Source organism: Haplochromis burtoni, unplaced genomic scaffold, assembly GCF_018398535.1.
Source record: "Haplochromis burtoni strain Fernald_Lab_line unplaced genomic scaffold, NCSU_Asbu1 Contig_104, whole genome shotgun sequence".
NCBI lineage: Eukaryota > Metazoa > Chordata > Actinopteri > Cichliformes > Cichlidae > Haplochromis > Haplochromis burtoni.
In genome coordinates, this window is record NW_024582465.1 from 481,654 (window position 1) to 501,364 (window position 19,711).

The 19,711-nt window shown below is 39.1% G+C and overlaps 4 non-coding genes across 4 annotated transcripts; all 4 read left to right on the forward strand.

Moving 5' to 3' along the window:
* Positions 1 to 5,969: 5,969 nt before the first annotated feature.
* On the forward strand, positions 5,970 to 6,110 carry LOC121814940. Its single transcript, XR_006054668.1, has one exon. It is a non-coding gene; the product is annotated as a U4 spliceosomal RNA (small nuclear RNA).
* Positions 6,111 to 6,689: 579 nt separating this feature from the next.
* LOC121814941 lies at positions 6,690 to 6,830 on the forward strand. Its single transcript, XR_006054669.1, has one exon. It is a non-coding gene; the product is annotated as a U4 spliceosomal RNA (small nuclear RNA).
* A 720-nt stretch (positions 6,831 to 7,550) lies between these two features.
* On the forward strand, positions 7,551 to 7,692 carry LOC121814943. The gene has a single exon (XR_006054671.1). It is a non-coding gene; the product is annotated as a U4 spliceosomal RNA (small nuclear RNA).
* Positions 7,693 to 8,211: 519 nt separating this feature from the next.
* Positions 8,212 to 8,352, forward strand: LOC121814942. Its single transcript, XR_006054670.1, has one exon. It is a non-coding gene; the product is annotated as a U4 spliceosomal RNA (small nuclear RNA).
* Positions 8,353 to 19,711: the final 11,359 nt, after the last annotated feature.

The following is a 19,711-nucleotide window of genomic DNA, read 5'->3' on the forward strand; positions in this document are numbered from 1 at the left end:
TAGTAGTCATTATACCACAAATTAGTGGTGTGATCGCTGTACCTCGACTGTGAATCGTTAATCACGAGAAGCATCGTCTTTGCAGCTCTTAAATCCAGATAGTGAAACAATCTCTCATTGGCCCGTGACTCTGTGCAACCTTTAAATCAGCAATATGTTTTCATCACTTAAAACAAAATACGAGTCAGAGTTTCTGCAGATTCTTCAGACATGCAAGCAGCAAGGAACTGAAAGTAGCATTGATTTCAGATATGGGCCATATGTGTTTTTAAGTGCTCTTTGAGCTTGATTGGCTCTTTTTCACTCAAGAGGTTATACCCAGTGTTTTGTTTTTTTTTTGTTTTTTTTTTTGCCTTGGAGCCTAATATCACATAACATTGCAATTTGGCGCACTGAGTTTTGTGACACTGTGTCATGCCTTGTTGTGTGGCTGCGTGTCAGCTCCGAGAGTGATTTATGGGCATGCAAATGAGACTGTCTGTTGAACGAGGAGATGTGCTGCCTTCGCCCCAGAGCAAAAGAGTGGAGACAGTGTGGGGGTGTGAGTCAGTCCCTAAGTGCTGACACAGGCACAGAGCTGGCGAAGATGGGGGAGATGGCCTTCACAGGTCCTCACACTGACTGATGAGATCAAGAAGAAAGTAGGCCAAGCCAGACAAGTGTCAAGGAAACAGACACCCAGAGATGGAGTGAGAGAGACAAACACCTTCCAATCACACGTCGGACTGGGAGAGTGGAAAGTGGCGGGGGTAGAGCTGGCTTGTTTGGGGTCTGAGTTCAATATGTCCAAATCTGTTTGTCTAAAGAGTAATGAGGCTGCTGAGAGTCGTGGAACATGCTGGCCCAGGGGATCTCTGTAGAGTCCAAGTCAAGGCTTTCTAAATTCACTGAAGTGGAATAGAAGTTCACTTTGTTTTGCTAAGATAGCCTGACTGTGATGACATTTTGATCAATGCACCCATACCTTCCTGCAGCTCGCCTTTATGTTGCTTGAATAGTGATGATATGTTATCACGCTGGTGTCAAACACCGCCATTTGTCACGCGGTGTCCCTCAGCTGGTCTTGGCAGTAAAACGTTTGACTATCAACATATTATACAATGTAATTTATGGTACAGCGTTTCGGCTGTCCATAGTGATATAGTGGTCATATTACATTCAAGGTTCAGAGTTCAAAGTCTGTTTGTCATGTGGACAGACTGCCCTCTGTTGGCTGCGGCTTATATTGTTTTTAATCAGTAATTTATAACCTGAAAATAGCAGGAGCATAACCTAAGTCAACCTATTGGGCAATGCTTTATATTGCACCATACAGTAGTTGCATGCTTATTTAAGAGGGTTTCTTTGCAGATATGGTCCAGGTGGCCTAATTCTGAAAACGGATGGGGTGGGGGGTTTGGTTAGTGCTTGTGAATTTGTTTGATTGTTTTAGCCATGGCAGTACTGTGAGTTACACATCTTGCACTTGTCTTTGTGTACAAATCATACATGAAGACAAAAAAGAATCCGGTAAAACTCACAAATAGTTCATTATTACTAGTGTTGTCTTTGTTGTAGCTTTGTTCGTTTGACGTTTTTCCTACAATGGCATCATTTAGTTCATATATGCATATGCATGTCTCTTACACACAGTAGTAATATAGGTGTGATATAATGAATGTAATGAATCCATATTGCACAGAAGGCACTGTGTCTTGTTTTTGGATTGTTTATTGTGTTTAAGGTAAACTGACTGCAGTGTGACTTATCACGCCGTTTCCTCCCATACAGATGGCATATGGAGTTCATATGGCTATATTCCTCACTAGAAACCACGAGAGTCCCACAGATGAAACTGTGTAAGTCTTTCACAGTTGGTAAATAACACAAAACAGTTGATCTTGGCTTTCACACAAAAATCCATGCAACCAATCATTTGTAATAGTGTCCTGGCCTTTTTTTTGTAATGGCGCGTGAGCATCAGTGTGCGTGCATCACAATCATCTCTAGTAAAGAATAAGGATGTTAAAACATCCTGTACATTCACATAATTGTGCCCCGGTGCTCTCGCTGTGTAGGTGTATTGTCACTATCTTTCAGTTTTGCTATTCCCTTTATCACCAGGTGAAGGTTGCCAGACATACTGTTGTAGCAAGCGTAAAGACGGAGAGACAACAGATGGAGCAGTTCACAGACACAGGATCTTGTCATGGTGGTGATTGATAAAGGTGTGAAGAGAGACTCGACTGGGAGACAGGGGAAGGGTTATTTAAAGCATAGGCTGCACTTTGATATGAATGGCTTCCTGACTTAGCAAAGTGCATCTCCAGCTGTCAGCGTGACTTACAAGTAATTAAAAAAGGGGCGAGCGTGCGAGTAAACCGAGCTGTGGCTACTGTTTGCAGGGCTCACATCCTTTGCAAAAAGCATGTGCGACAGGGAGACATCAGTTTGGCATAAAAGGGATAGACAGGCTTATGGTGCTGTTCTGACTCAGTCTGGGAATAACCACAAGCTGGGAATAGCAGGGTGGCAGCAGTGTGTGGGTTGGTGTGAACAGTCTGTAAGCATGTGTGTGTGTGTTTTTATTTTGCATGTGTGTGTGTCAGAGAGACAGAAAAACACAATATTTAATGGAGGCTGATGTGGTTGAATATATAGATATGTACAGTTAATGTGTATCATGTAAACTTACTGATCTACGGAAGTAAAACTGCAATGCTGAAGGTGTCTTTGCAGAACCTAAAAGGCATAGTAAGAAACATTTGTCTTGTGTTATCAGATGCCCCTTCAGACCAGCCGAACTGTCATTTTACCCAAGAAAAATGTCATTGTTTTCCTTCGCCTTCTGCTCATATCGCAATCTAATCACAGCTCGCTCAGCTCATCCTGTATGGTCCAGGTGGCCTCACTCTGAGAGCTAATAGAGGGGGTTTTAGCATTAATAAATGTCCTTAACCAGGCTGATGTGACACAGACCAGATTACACAATGGCCTCTTTACGTCCAGCCGTACTCTTGTAAGTAAACAAATGCATAAATCCACCGGTTGCACTTATATGTGTGTCCTGCCTGTTTCCTGTTGAGACTCTGATCAGAGAATCCAAGAGCTGCCTTGTCCTTGACAGCGTCTGGAAATGTGGGAATAAAAAGAGTAAGCTGCACTTTGTGAAAAAAGCTGGATAAGCCCGCTTGGTGCATACACAGAGTGGATTTGACTGGAAATCTTTCATTTTCTCAAACCAAAACAGCGTTTCTTAAAATACTACAAGCTGCTCTACATGGTGCAAGACAGATTAGATCATGACTTGAATGTGACAGCGATTTTTTTCCTCCTCTTTTATGAGCCTTGTGATTGGTGGTTCAGGAGGAAAATAGCTCTCAGCTTGTTGAAGGCTATGGGCTTTCCACTGAGCCCCTTTTGGATGCCATGTTTTTTATGTGGGCTGCCCAGCAGCCTGTGCTGAACAGTGGAAACAGCTAAGCCATCTGGTACACTCTATTTTCATCAGTCTGCCTACCAGCGGGGGAGAGCCACAGCCCAAAGGGACTTTCAGCTACTCTCACAGACTCCTATTTGTTCAACAGGTCAAGTTTAAGCCTTGCAGCGAGGGACCACCAAGCCAGATCTCATTTTATTACACTGTCCAGGTGATTATAAAACCCACACGTTGCTTGACTGGGCAGAGCTGGTGATAAAAGGGACTATACTAATACCAAAAAAAGCAATCAGGTGCCTCAGAGAATTAGAAGAGATTATTACTGTCACAGTTGTTAAGTGACCATAGCCCGGCGTGTCCTCAAATTCATTTAAAGCCAGGTTAAAAGGATCATCTTGTGAATTGAACTTTGTTCGTCTAATGTATTTCTTGGGATGAGAAAAGACAAATTTGAGCTTTGCAGGTGAGGATGAAACAGAGGCTGGCAGGATTCATTTGAGATTACTTGGCACAAACATGGTGTAATCCCCTTATCTGCGTACTTACCTGTCCCTGACAGTGATCCAAGCCTACCTCTATGAGCCTCATTGGCCTGACATTCTGGCAGTAGAAAAATCCCTGTCTAATGTGTCAGCCCAGGCAGCTTTAACACCTGGCACGCCAGTGCTTATCTGCTGAGCACCCAAAAGCACCTGCATTATCCTACTGAAGCTTCACAACAAGTGAAAAAGGCCTCTAATATCCACACAGTGAAATTACTGCATCAGACACACAGCGTGCAAAGTACGCGCCATTATGAGGGGCTAATAACCTGATGAAAAATACACATACAGCATGAGATACACCTCATGATTTTCAGCACCCTGTCTTCCGGTGGTCGACACTGAGAGGGTTTCAAAACTGATGAAACAAAGAATAGTGTTGCTTCTTCAACTCATACTCAAGGGAGCTTCATTAAAACTCTACACTTAAGCTTTTGAGCTATACTGATGATCAAATATGCCCAAGAATTAAGTCTTTATCCCCAAACCTGTGCTTTGTAGAGTGAATTTTGTGCATTAGTTTTGTCACGTAAATGGACTTAAAGTATTAAAACTGAAAAGTACTCAATACAGTGCATCCCTTGTGAGTGTTAGTATCACATATTATATAATTTGATCATTGTTACTCATGCATTAATTTAAAAGAAGGATTTAAACCAGCGGCAGGTTGAGTTGGTACTTATTTTGAACTCTAACACTGCTAACAACAGTGCAGTTTACGTATTTAGAACTTTCTCAGGGATATAAATATTCAAAGCCCCATGCTTCCACAGATGACAGTCTAAAATAGTCTCTGGATCAGTGGAAAATTAATGGCCCTTCTGCAAATATGGAATTTGTTTAAAGCAATATGAAAGGCAATCCATTACACACTCACATATCTTTACTTTAAAAAACCCCACAAGGGTGGTGATGGCGATGGGGAGGTGTTTAATCAATTTCCGGTCTGGTCATTTTTCATTCCTTCCACTTAGTTTTACCGAGGATCACCCGGGAGTGCATCGTTTCAACTGGAATTGGAAAAAGGAAATTAGGAAATTACTTTACCTTGAGTCCCCGACTTAGTTTTTATTTATTTATATATAACACTATAATGACTGCCAAATTTGTTCCCTCCTCCCATTTTAAATTTAACTTTTCGGCAGACGACGAGCAGGAGGATGCAGGTGAGAAACACCAGTTTCAGTGTGTTTCAGGGTGGGCCTTGAGCTTTGTTGAGCTTTGTTTAGCATCTATGTCTGCAGACTTCATTCACTTTCACTAGTTGTTTTGCTCGTTCATCCCCTCGTGATAATGTTAAACGTATTTGGACGGTAATAAATAACCGTGTGATGGTCAGGTGGCGTCAGTCAGGCCAACACAAACTTAAATCTGCGGTCTACATGCGATTTCAACTAACCAGTAGTTAATAGACATAGCATCTGAAGCCTACAGTATTTTACATGTATTTTGGAATTAGGAGATACACGCAGGCCTTCCTGTGTATTTAATTATTTATTATTATTTATTCGTATTATTTTTTCAGTAATGTAGGCCTTTGCTGAAACCTAAGCAGGCGTATTCGTGCCTATACTGACATCTGGTGGTGTTTTATAATAACGTTGTTGAACCCACTGGACGTTTGAAGCGTTGACTATCGAAGGAAGCTGCCAACCGTGGTAAAATGTTAATTTAAAAAACAATCAAAAAACAGCTATTTGGTGTGTTATTTGCGTGTAAGCATTTTCTGGGCAGCGTGAAGCTCTAAATGAAGGACAGGGCGGGGCTGAAACGACAGTAGAGGAATGAATGTCCCATGATGCACTGCGGCTTGGTAACAATTTCTAAATAATTTTAAACAACCAATGGTGCATACTTCGGCAAACATCGGCGGTGGACAAGTGAACGATTGTGATTGTGATCAAGGGACCGTAAAATTATCAAAACAAAAACATGAACGCCCACGGTTAAAACCCTAACAGAAAGGTGTAGGGCCCAGAGAGACTACCCTGTCGGCGAAGTAGCTCCTCAGCTTTGCGCAGTGGCAGTATCGTAGCCTATGAGGTTTATCCGAGGCGCGATTATTGCTAGTTGAAAACTTTACCCAATACCCCGCCTTGACGACTTGAAATATAGTCGGCAATGGCAATTTTTGACGGTCTCTAAGGAGACTCATCTTCTTGTAAAAATGAACTCTATTATCTAAATTACGTTGAAACAATTATATTAAGTGTTTGTACATTTTAACTAGCTCATGTTGAAAGGTTAGCAAGCTATACTGTTGGTTTATTGTGATGATTTTGAGAACTGCTCAGTTCCCGAGCCCACATTGATAGACGTACCGTAGACTACGTCATTTCCTTTTTTAAATCCATAGCGCTTAATTATGATATATATATCCGCTGCACTTAAAAGTAAATTCTCTTAATTCATCTTTTTTTTAACATTTATATTTGACTTTATTCACACTGATAAGCCCCCTGGGTATTTAACCGCAGTTACATTCAACACTACCTGCCAGCCCCGCCAGTTCATTGTTTAGGATAAGGGGAACGCTTCGGTGTGTTTTGCATCAGTATAATCCCAGCTTTCTCGTGTTTGTGTTCATTTGCGTGAGTTTGCGGTAAATGATACGGCTAATTCTACAGTAGCTCTATAAATCGTACATGTTAAAGCCACGCCCACGGTTAAAACCCTAACAGAAAGGTGTAGGGCCCAGAGAGACTACCCTGTCGGCGAAGTAGCTCCTCAGCTTTGCGCAGTGGCAGTATCGTAGCCTATGAGGTTTATCCGAGGCGCGATTATTGCTAGTTGAAAACTTTACCCAATACCCCGCCTTGACGACTTGAAATATAGTCGGCAATGGCAATTTTTGACGGTCTCTAAGGAGACTCATCTTCTTGTTAAAAATGAACTCTAATCAAACACATTCACCACTGTTGTATTACTATAAATGTGTGGAATACTTCGAGAAGCTAGCTGGTAGTTAAAGTATTGAAATGGTTTTATTATGGGCTACGGTGTTCGCGTTTAATAATGAAGAGTATGATGCCTTATTTATTCACATTTTGTTGAGTAAATGTGTGAATCGCAGTTTTAATTCGTACTTAATATCGTATGTTCTGTGTGTTTTATAAGTTTGTATCATTGGCTATCCTCTCAGTTTTTGAAATGGCACGGTTAAAACTTTCTGGGTGAATGCGGGAGCCCTAAAGTGACGTACCAGGGCACGTCACTTCCGGTTACAAGTTATTTCCAGTACTTGTATTTATAATTTTTTTGTTGTTGCTATTTAGTTACTCAGGCGGTTTGCCCGTGATTTTACACGCATCGATAACAAGCCATCACGTGCATTCACACGTGATGATGTTGTTTTGGATTACAATGAGCGCTTTTTGTGTTTTGTTCATGATCAAAACATTGTCATTCGCAAGGATTTTTATGTATATTTTTTATTTTGGATATTCTGTGCAACTAATATTGTTTATAGCTATATATACGTCTAATTACAGCTCTATAAATCGTGCATGTTAAAGCCACGCCCACGGTTAAAACCCTAACAGAAAGGTGTAGGGCCCAGAGAGACTACCCTGTCGGCGAAGTAGCTCCTCAGCTTTGCGCAGTGGCAGTATCGTAGCCTATGAGGTTTATCCGAGGCGCGATTATTGCTAGTTGAAAACTTTACCCAATACCCCGCCTTGACGACTTGAAATATAGTCGGCTAATGGCAATTTTTGACGGTCTCTAAGGAGACTCATCTTCTTGTTAAAAATGAACTCTAATCAAACACATTCACCACTGTTGTATTGCTATAAATGTGTGGAGTACTTCGAGAATGGCACGGTTAAAACTTTCTGGGTGAATGCGGGAGCCCTAAAGTGACGTACCAGGGCACGTCACTTCCGGTTACAAGTTATTTCCAGTACTTGTATTTATAATTTTTGTTGTTGCTATTTAGTTACTCAGGCGGTTTGCCCGTGATTTTACACGCATCGATAACAAGCCATCACGTGCATTCACACGTGATGATGTTGTTTTGGATTACAAGGAGCGCTTTTGTGTTTTGTTCATGATCAAAACATTGTCATTCGCAAGGATTTTTATGTATATTTTTTATTTTGGATATTCTGTGCAACTAATATTGTTTATAGCTATATATACGTCTAATTACAGCTCTATAAATCGTGCATGTTAAAGCCACGCCCACGGTTAAAACCCTAACAGAAAGGTGTAGGGCCCAGAGAGACTACCCTGTCGGCGAAGTAGCTCCTCAGCTTTGCGCAGTGGCAGTATCGTAGCCTATGAGGTTTATCCGAGGCGCGATTATTGCTAGTTGAAAACTTTACCCAATACCCCGCCTTGACGACTTGAAATATAGTCGGCAATGGCAATTTTTGACGGTCTCTAAGGAGACTTATCTTCTGTTTAAAGTGAGATCTTGCTAGTTAGAAAGAGTTACATGAGGTCAGTGTAATTGTTTGAGTTGTGTATCATTAGCGTCTATATTGTAGTTTCCAGAATATGTTGCCATCTACGTTAGGGTACTATAAAGAAAGGACAGTGTGTTATTCTCACCCTTGCCTTCATATATTACTGAAGTCATAAAAGAGAAAATATTGCACTGTAAGGTTGTATAACCAGAGCTTGAAACAAACTTTTTTTTTCTTAACTCAATTTTACTTTTAAAATACATTAAAAAAAGTTAATTGGCTTGTAAAATACAATCAGAGCTTGAAAGCTAAAGATACATTTTTAAGGTCAGTTTTATTTTAAAAATATAGCCACTTATATTACCTTACTTAAACACAGACAGACTGCAGACAACAGCTTAACAGTCTGAATGGTCTGAATAGAGTGTGTGCGCGTTAGTGACCTGAGTGATGGGGTTTACTCAGACCATGGCTGGATAGTTTTTGTTGACAGTTGCTGTATGTCTTTACTGTTAATACTGGAAATCTTTTTCTTTTAGATATATTCACTGAGAACTCAAAACTCTGCTCTCTTGTAGTGACATACTGTAAATTCTTATACATGAATTTTTAAAGCATTTTTAATCACCCATGTGTACAATGCAGTGAAGCTACCAGACCAGCAGGGGTCACTATATAGTTATGCTGAACTGGAGGATGACAAAAGCCTAAAGCAGAACTTGTATTTGTTTGTATGTTTAAAGTCTTTAAACGAAAGGTCATCTATTTTTTAGCAGAAAAATGAAGAATTTATACATATGCTTTAAAAAAAAAGTTTTTCAAATTTGATGGTGATTGCCGTATCATGGTCCCTTGTGCTCGGTAGTTGCTTGTAATTGAGATTCTTTTTCTCAAGTGAAAGTGACATTTGCGTAATCATGTTTCAGCACCCTGTAGAGACTTGTGATTGCAGTGATCTCTGATTAGAAGAAGGGTGGGTTTTAGTCAATCACAGGGGTGGAGGTTTTAATCAAGGCGGTGTTCTCGTTTGGCAGATGAGCTCTAAGCCACTCGTCAAGCCTGTAAACATTATTACACCCTTGTTGTCACGTGAAAGCACTTCCCTCTTTCCCCCTTTCATACTGTAAGTACATGAAACTGTGATACATTCATTTTTCTAACACTGCTAAATCAGCGCAACATTGGCTGAGATTTATAACTTGTGTCAGCAGCTTTGGTAATACGTAAAAAAAAAAATTGCTTTAAGATGTTTGCAAATACATTTTCATTCACAGTACTGCAGTTAAATTATCAGCAATATTAAAAACAATGAAATGCATTGACTCATTTTGATTTGTGTCTGAGCAATCATAAGATTAGCCTGCATTTTATTTCTGTATCTTTAATTAATCAGATCTGTTGTAATTTGATTTACGTAATCTTGCTGCTTGTAGCGTCTCCATTTCTGTTAACCAGAGGGTGGGAAAAAAAAGAACGCTTTCAGATAAGTAATACATTTGGTTTTGTTCATCAAAGGTGACACTCTGGCTTTGAAGAGTGATTCGTATTTCCATTAATGACCCAAGTCGGCTTTTGCATTTAATCTGCATTCAGTGTGACCCATGAATAGTTTGCTTTTACTGTCTGTTGTACACATCCACCGAGCATTGATCAGCCGGTGCCATACTCAATATTCCTCGTGACCTGGTTATGGCCCTGTGTTTTCTAACTCTAAGAAGGTAATTATTATCTCAGTGGAATAATGTCCGATAATATTTTATTATTTTTATTTTTGTCATTTATTGTAATCTCTCAAACTCTGACCTTTCCGATTTCATATAACAGCTCTGTATGTGTCAGAAATGAAATGGAAGACTTTGGGTGTTTTTCATGTTAGCGACAGCTGCAGACATGCCGAACATAAACAAATAAATTGCACAGCATCACAAGGACTAGTTCCTAGGTAACCATGTGACAGTACCGACAATTGCTATGGAAACCAGCGTATCCCCACTCTCGGTGTCTTTCTCTCCATCACCCCACCTCCAATGTATCTCTCGGGTCTTTCAGGAAATGTGTGAGAATCTTTTTTTTGTATCCCTGTGAATTGCTTTTACTTTCCAGGTTGGACAATGGCGTAGACTCGCTATCACATCACAGAAGGTAATTTCCCCTCATAGAGATGTAGCATAAATTCAGGTACGCTTAAATACCACAGACTGTTTACAAGGAGGGGGAAAAACATGTTTCATAATAAATTGAGTTGACAAAGCTTCCTAAAATATCAGACCTACTTTTCTATATTACCGTGCAATTAACTGTTCTGCTTTCATGTCTTTCTTTTAACTTATATGATACTGTAATTTGCACAAAGCACACTGCAAATGTAGACATTTGTCAAGATCAGAGTAAACAAAAACTTGTTTTAATCATTTTCCTTAGATCTTTTGTTCAGCGGGCAATTTGCAATCTGCTTTGCATGAGGTCTTTTGTTTTGATCCTGTTTATCACAAATCCAGTTACAACTCCGTGCTCCAAATGGAAAATCAAGCTTCTCTTCAAAGACAGAGACATCACAGCCTATTCTATGTTTAAAAAAAAAGCAGGTGCAAATCTAATAGAGATGCTTTGATTTGTGGCCAATTATGGACATCCTTGTTGCTTCACCTTTTTGTAAGGGCCCTTTTTCCTCGAAGCTACGTCCGCTATTCTTGGAAGAGAACCAGTAATGTAGCGATCGCACGAGTGAGCAGAAACCTCAAAAGTTATCAAGTTATTCAACACACCCAATTAAACTTGTTACAATCCTCCAATGCCATTTCCCTCTTAATCGCTGCGTGGCGTACAAGGGGTTGCCCCCAATTAGTTGCCTCATGTGACACCCTGACTCGGAAGACGGCTATTGTGATTGTATTTCAGCCTCAATTACGTTGAAAATTGTTCAGGCAGAGGTGAACGGTCTCCTCGGGTCTTTTATCTGCCTTTCTTTGTCCGTCTTCTTTCGTTTGATTATTACAGGGTGTCGAAGGGTAGTCCATCGTGTTTGGAACTGAACGAGTCTTTAGCTGTAACAATCGTATCCGTGTTTTGTAATCACGCCATTCTAAAGAGATAAAGAAGCTATTTTTAACAACTGTATTTTTAAAATGTTTTAAATACGGCTGGATTTTCTTTCATCAAAATAGGTGTAGCATGATGTTAATGTTCCATGAATTTAATTTACAAATGTCTGAAATATATTTTTGGGGATGCAAATGTACAGAAATTTTACTTAAACTCATTCAAAATGATTTTTGTACCTGACTGCCAGTGAACTTTGAGGTCATTTTAGTTATATGAGGAGTAAATGGTTATAAAAAGTCATTTAATAGCAGATAATTTGAGGTTACAGTCTTAATGGTTTTCCATCTTAGTTTTATAGCATAGCCAGTACATCATGAAACATATTCGGTAGCATTAAACTGACGATTAGTCCTTTTAGCGAGGATGAAGGTAATAATTATGGTTGTTACACTGTAGAAACATCATGATTTCAAAGGTGAACTGCATATTTTCTTCTCAGTCAGTGCACATAAATAAGAAATGCGCTTGAAACGTAAGAACATTTACCTCCTGTGGTGATGTTTGTCAAAGTTAAAGTTAACATAAGTTTGTTAATGCGAGGAAGAAGGAACACGTGAGGAAAAAAATTGTGCAGCGTTAAAACTGAATTACTGTGCTGTTTTCACGATTCTTGTCTCAGAGTTTTGAGTTTTGGCATTTGTCTCTTGTTTGTTTTTAGATGCTCTCTTTATTCTTATTTTAGCTCATTGTTTCCCACCTTACCATAGTGGATAGGTTTGTGTGTCCCGTAGATCTTCAAATGGAAATTGATCCTGGGTGAGGAGCCAGACGAAGAGTGATCCACGAAGTGGTTGCTGTCTGTCATGGTGGTAATCCCTAAACTGGATGGTGGACTGAAGAGAGAAGAGCTGAAGGAGCCCCATCGAGCTCTGTTAACTCGTGAGACTCAAGAGGCAACTGACAGGTACAAGCAGGTTGAGTGGTGTGCAGCTCTGGCAGTAGCTGAAGCAAAGATTCAGGTGTGGGAGCAGTTAGGTGAGGTCATGTAACAAGACTTTTGGTTTGCCTGGAAGCAGTTCTGGCAAACCGTAAGTAACAAAGAAGGGAGAGTGGTGTTTTAGCCACACAGTGTATATTGCATTTGGAGTGGACTTTGACCGAGGATATAGTCAGTTGAAGAACGAATGTTTTGAGTACCTCCTCAATCCCACTGTCATGCCTTCCAAAGGGAGGAAGTAGAGTCTAGGGACAGCTCTGTCTGATGACTCTGACTCACCCATCACTGGGGTGAGGGCGCATGGGGCGGATGAGATCCGCTCTGAGTTCCTTAGGGCTCTCGATGTTGCGGGGCTACCTTGGTTGACAGTTCTCTGCAATGTTGCATGGAGATTTAGATACCTGCTACTCTTCCACATTGAATTATGATGGTTTGGGCATCTCACTAAGATACCTCCTGAAGACTTCCTGGATGAGATGTTCTGGGCATGTCCCACTGGGAGGAGGCCCTGCGGCAGACCAAGGACAATCTAGAGAGATTGCGTCTCTTGGCTGGCCTGGGTATGCCTCAGTGTTACCCTGGATGAGCTGGAGGATGTGGCTGAGGAGAGGGAGGTCAGGGCTTTTCTTTTTAGGCTGTCCTTCATGACCTGGACCTGGAAATAAACACAAAATAAATGGACAGATGAATAGATGGATCATTTATTGTTAGGATTTGATTATCATGTATCCCTATTTTAAGCAAGACACCTGTGTCTTTCCCCCTTTGAGTTCATTATGTCTAATCAAAGTTTGTTTAGCAAAAATGGGCAGATAGATGTGCTTATATATATATTATATACATATGTAAACACTACATATAATGAGCAGCAGTTATTACAATGATACCACTATTTAATACTGTTGATTTTATGATATGGTTTCTACAATACAAGCTTAACAGCAGAACAAAAATCAAAAATACTTTAGTGCAACAGGATATATTAATTGTGCTGTCAAACAAACCCCACAGTTGCCCCGGCTTGGACAGTCTCGGTTGTTGACCAGCGTCCGGCAGCCTCGCCTCTGTCAGTGCGCCCCAGGGTGGCTGTGGCTATAATGTAGCTGGACGCACGAGTGTGTGAATGGGTGGATGACTGGTTGTGTAAAGCCCTTTGGGGTCCTTAGGGACTAAAAAAGCGCTATACAAATACAGGCCATTTACCATTTAATTACTTACACAATCTCAAGACAATTCCCTCAGTGCATAATAACATTGTACTGGAAATTAACAGTATGTGTATGAAAAGTATGAAAGAATTGATGTAACAAGCTAGTAAGAAAGGTAAAGCTAAAGAATTTATCCAACTTCATGGAAGTGCATCATGGGTCAGTTAAATATACAGTCTAACTCACGAGTTAGCTTAGTGAGATCCAAATTTACATAATATCTACAAATGAAAACAGAAATGATCAGCAATAATATTACACAGGTTGAACGAAAACCAAACCATTTAAAATTTGTCTAACATAATTTAATTGTCGACTTCTCTATTTTAGAAACTCGTCACGGTCCAGTTCTCAGATGCCATGTCTTTAATTCTTCTCCTGTGTAAAACTGGTTCAACCCTTCTAATTTTCACAGCAGACTGAATGTGTGAATATTCACACAGTGGAACTGCAATGTAACCAGGATGTCCGTAACAGAACGTTTCAGTTTCTTGTTGTGCTATGAGGCTTCTTCTGTGTAGCCAGAATATCATGGGCAGATAGTTTCTAAATTTATGCTGTATAGGAATTGTTATTGAAGTCAGTGTATAGTATCATCATGTTTGCACATTCATATAAACACATAAGTGTACCGGTTGTCAAAAAAGGAAACCATAGCTGCTTCAGACTATTAGGTGCCGAGGCCTTGTAGCCTAGAGTAGCCTGCGGCTCTCAGAAATAACTTATCAAAAGGTACCAGTCTCCTGTGTTTCCCCAGGATCCAGGTGCTTTTAATTGGATTTCTTTGACAAGATTATTGCCTGCTCTCAGGCCAAACTTGGATAGTGTGTATTTTAACAAGCGTCCCTATATAGCCCCTTTAATCATGAGCAAACTTCACAAAGAACTTTCACTTGATTAAAAATTACAGTGTGACCAAGTGTTGACCCTACACCCACCCTTTCCAGTGTTGCAATTTGATGTAATCCTCTGTTTAGCCTAGTGTGACTTCAATAAGTTTTACACTATTAATCATATACATGTATATCTTTATTTAATACCACAACATGGAAGAAATTAGAGATGTGCCACTGCTGAATATTTCCAGAGTCAATTTGTAGAACTAGCTTTACAAGGGGATGGACTGAAATCCCCAACGTATAGTCTGTTATAAAAGCATTTTATTCCCATGAACCCAGCCCCCCAAGGTATTCTGACCTTCTTAAATGAAACAGAATTTAAGAAGAGCGTGTACTGAAGCCAGCGAGTTATACCAGCCAGCCATATAATCCCTTAGAAAAAGGCTCTTTTAAAATCCTATTATAATGGGAGAGTAGGTCCAAACCTGGTCAAAGCAATTAGTCAGAGGAAATGAGCAACATTAAATGTCTAAATGGGTACAAAAAATGATAAAGACAAAGAATAGGATCTTATCATGCCAATTTGAATGTTTTATTATTTTAAGTTTTAATTAATAGAGCTAAGCTACTTGGTGCTTTCACGAGGACCTTTATTATATAAGTTATTGTTCATAATTGCAAGATAGTTAATATCCAAAATTATTGTGATTTTACTTTCAACATGTGTGGCTTAATGGAAAAATGTCACCTGAAATGAATGCGTTTGAATTATTGGAAGGTAAGTCAGCGCAGCAGCAGAGGCCCAGTTTCAGTGATTCAGTAAAAGCTCATTTAGAAAGATTTACACCAGTTTACTGCAGTGAAATCCAGTCAGTTGTAGTTGATTTAACCCATTTGAATAGCCAGGGAAAAAAATATCAAAAAAAATATATAAATACAAAATTTAAAAATCAATAAAAATGGTCAACCCATGGGATATGATCTTTGTCCACTGTTGTAGGGCCTGGTGTACAATAAGTGCTGTCTCTGATAGTATTCTTTCATGTTACTGCTGAGAGGCTTTTCAGCAGAGTGAGAGCAAAGTATGAAGTAAGATATAAGCTACTTTTCTCGAGGCTCAGCTGGGAAATTTTAACAAGGTGCAGGACTTTGAAGTTGGGACATCAGGTGGGAATTTATTAAGAGACAACTTCTATATCCACTGTGTCACGCTCTGCATGCTGTGTCTCATCTGTCTTTGTCTTACCACTTGTTATATAGCCAGCTAAAAATGGGTTCTGGTGTTGCTTGCACTATTATAGTGCCATATGTGTTTTTGGAACTCCACATGCTAAAATCTGAGTAGTAGCAAGAGTGAAAACTTCATAACTGAGAATAAGTTTCACTCAAGTCAGAGCTGTTGAAGCAAGTGGAAGTTACATTAATGTGTTGGGAATATTTGTGTTGGCCGATCAGTCAGTCTGCCACTTTGGTCTAGACAGAAAAACTTGGGTTGGTGTAACATGTTGGAAGACATTCATGCTCCCCAGAAGTTGAACCACTTGACTTTGATCAAAACCCCTTGGTGATATTTATAGTTGTGAGTATTCTGTTTGGGAAATATAGGATGAAGAAACATACTGATGTCTACAAACACACCAAAATACAGAAAGCTTATTGAAACGAGCCAACCTAATTTAAATTGCAAAGCAAGGAAAGATGTTTGAAAGAATTGTTGTCCTTGGCAAATATTGGGTCGCTATTGTTGCCACTGCTGAGCCCACGGAGACTGTTTTAGACGGCTGGGTCGTTATAAAACAATTGGTGCCTTAGCCAGGCATGTGCTTGCTTTATTTTACAAGAAACAGATACAAACATAGCTATTCAATGTAAATTTTGTCATTTTGTTTATTATGTTTTTTCATTTTGAGCTCAAAATATGTACACTATTACAGCATAAATATGCAAGACACTGGGGTTATTATTTATGAAAGATATGATTAAAAGTTGTTTTTCTGTTATGTTTTTCTCTTTAATGCTACGATTTCCCCCTTCTATGTTATTTAGATGGATATACATTTCTATATACATTTTTATACTGGGAGAGATTGAAATCACTTTATAATTATTAAAGAAAAAAAGTTTCAGTTATTTCTAATGGAAATATATAAACACTGTTATCACGCAAACAAACCAAAATACACTTAGCAAACAGGTTATGAACAAAGGCTAGAAGAGTATTTAGAAGTTTTTCCAGGATTTAAATCCAGGATGGAATTTGTGTAAAAGATCTTGATGCCCCGTCTTATCTTAAAGACCACATGGTATCATATTACCCTAATAGAGCACTTCACTCTCAGATTTCAGGCTTACTTGTGGTTCCTAGGATTTTTAAAAGTAGAATGGGAGACAGAGCCTTCATCTTCCAGGCCTCTCTTCTGTGGAACCAGCTTGGATTCTGGAGACAGACCCCCTGTCTACTTTTAATATTAGGCTTAAAAGTGTCCTTTTTGACTAAAGGAAAGTTTTGAGCTGGATCAGGTGACCCTGAATCGTCTCTTAGTTACATTGCAGTAGGTCTAGGCTGCTCGGGACTTCCCCATGAGTGTTTCTTCTTCATTCACCTTTTTCACTCTCTGTGTCTTTATACACCACTCTGCACTCGATCGTTACTTATTATTAACCTCTGTCTCGCTTCCTCCCCTAATCCCCAACCAGTTAGATAGCCTGTGGTAGGACTTGACTTAAGCAGTCAAAGAAGTGCAGGAGACTGATGCTGTCCAGTGTAGCAACCGATTTATTCACCATTTTGTGACCCAAACAATATTTACAAAGAAACAAATAAGAAACCCAACTCCAAATTAACTCTGTTCAAATAAACATAACTGAACTTAAATCAACGGAAATTAAGGTCAAACTGCACACAGCTACACTGACCTGAACCTTTCTCTTCAAACACCTGAGTTCTTCTGCTTAAATAGTCCACTGAACCAAACAATTTCTCCTCTGGACTATTCCATTCAGCAGGTAGGTAAGATGAACATGGTTATATTCAAACTCTATTGCCACTCTTTACTAGCAACACAAACTCTATGGTGTAATCAATACATAGTACAACAATAAATCTATTTCTCCATAAACACTCTAAAATCAACTTTATTAAATTACAAGAATTCTTCCCCTTCTGCTCTTGGTCTCATCCTGTGACCTCAGATGAACCCAGAAGGTATAAAGCAGAAAGTAAAACTACATTTCCTCCTTTTGTTTCTGGAAGTCAGGTAGGTAAGGTAAGTTCTAAACAACACAAATTAACAGTTGAAATAAAGAACATGTTAACTTAACAAACTTGTAGGAATTGATTTAAACCAACATGTTATATTATATAATCTGTAAAAGTGCAAAACATAAACAAACCCGAGATAGTAGATGTTTGCCTATTGCAGACTACATATGAAATATGGTTAAATCAAAACAAGAATGTTAACTAAGAATATGGACAAATGGTCTTCTCACCGACTTTGTCACATAGCCCCATGCTGGTTCTGCCAGAGGTTTCTTCCTGTTAAAAGCGAGTTTTTCCTTCCCACTGTCGCTAATTGCTTGCTCATAGGGGGTTTTCTGATTGTACAATATAATTTCCTTGAGGTGACCGTTGTTCTAATTTGGCACCATATAAATAATATGTAATTGTAAATTGCATTTAATTTTTGCAGTGAGAATAATCAAACAGGAGCAAACAGAATACAGTCTTTAATATTCATATAGGCAGGATTTAGCCATTATTTTTAAAAGACAGATATTAGTATAACTAGCATTGCACTTGATACATAATTTTTCTTCTCAGTAAATTTAATTTCTGTTATTCTTGGCACTTAACTCACTATAATATTGAAACAGCATGCATAATTCATATTGTAGTAAAATGTTTAATATAGCACGGCAAGTACGCTCCCCACTGATGTTGTAGCGGTTGCCCCCATGAAACATAACAGTCATTAGAGCCACTGGAATTGCAATTCATCTCTCCGTCCGCACAAATCAAATTTAGAGGTCAGAATCAATTATGCTCCTTTATTGGCAGTTAAATGAGTCTCCTTAGGGTCCAGCTGGTTTTGAGAAAGTAGTCATACTTTTTTTTCTACCCAGATTGTGTGATGCACTGGCAGACAGAAGCCTTTCGCTCAGAAATACAGAGGAGTGTTTTTTCTTTATTTTTTGTCTTTTTTTTAGCGCCCCATCAGCTTTGTCACATTTAATTATCTGCACTCTGAGATGATTGACTAGAGCAATAACATAAAGGCTTCCTTGTCTGAATAGGATACTCTAAATTACTGTGGCAAAGAGTGGTGATTGCGCCAAGCAAAATGTGTGCAGTAGAAATCACTTTGCTAGATGTGACAAAGACAAGTTCAGGCAGGACCGCTGTTGTGAAAAGAAGATTGATATTTCCATGTGGAGTAATTTTTTCTCCCAGTAGATTTAATCTATATTTTATATTTATGAATATATAATTTATTTACTGCTAAAGAGACAGACAGTGAAAGTGGACTATATCCTTGTTTATCAACATAACCTGACTACCTAGCTAATTTCCTCTGTCTGTATAGCCCTCAGAGAGCACTAAGATCATCGGGCCAACTGCTCTTAGTGCAACCTAGGTCTCTGCTGAAGACCAGAGGAGACCGTGCCTTTGCCGTTACCGCACCCAGTTTATGGAATACTCTTCCTCTTCATATTCGCGCATCAGATTCCATTCAGTCTTTTAAATCACGTCTAAAAACGTATTTGTTTAACCTGGCATTCAAGGCTAATTAGGGTAAAATACATTTGGCTTTGCATTTAGATTATGTAATTATTTTATTTATTTTATTTATATCTGTAATTTATATTTTATGTATTTTATATATATATTTTTAATCTGTATCATGATTTATTGAAAAGCACTTTGGTGTACTTCGGTCTTTAAAATGTGCTATATAAATACATTTTGATTTTTTTGATTGATACTGATAGAAGGTGGCACTGCACATGTTCTCAAAACTTACATTTTAAGCACTTTTTTTCATAAATCCAGCTTCAGCTTCATGTCAGTTTTTGAGAACAGGACTTCATGATGTAAATGAATGTTTATGTGTTTCATTTCCTTTTAAAGGCTTTTGGTGCACAGCACAGAGTATGTAGTAAATATGAGGGTATATGCAAGTGACAGGGTATACATTAAAATATTGATGTTGTCTGTAGATTTTTTTTTGGGGGGGGGTATATATTTCAGCAAAT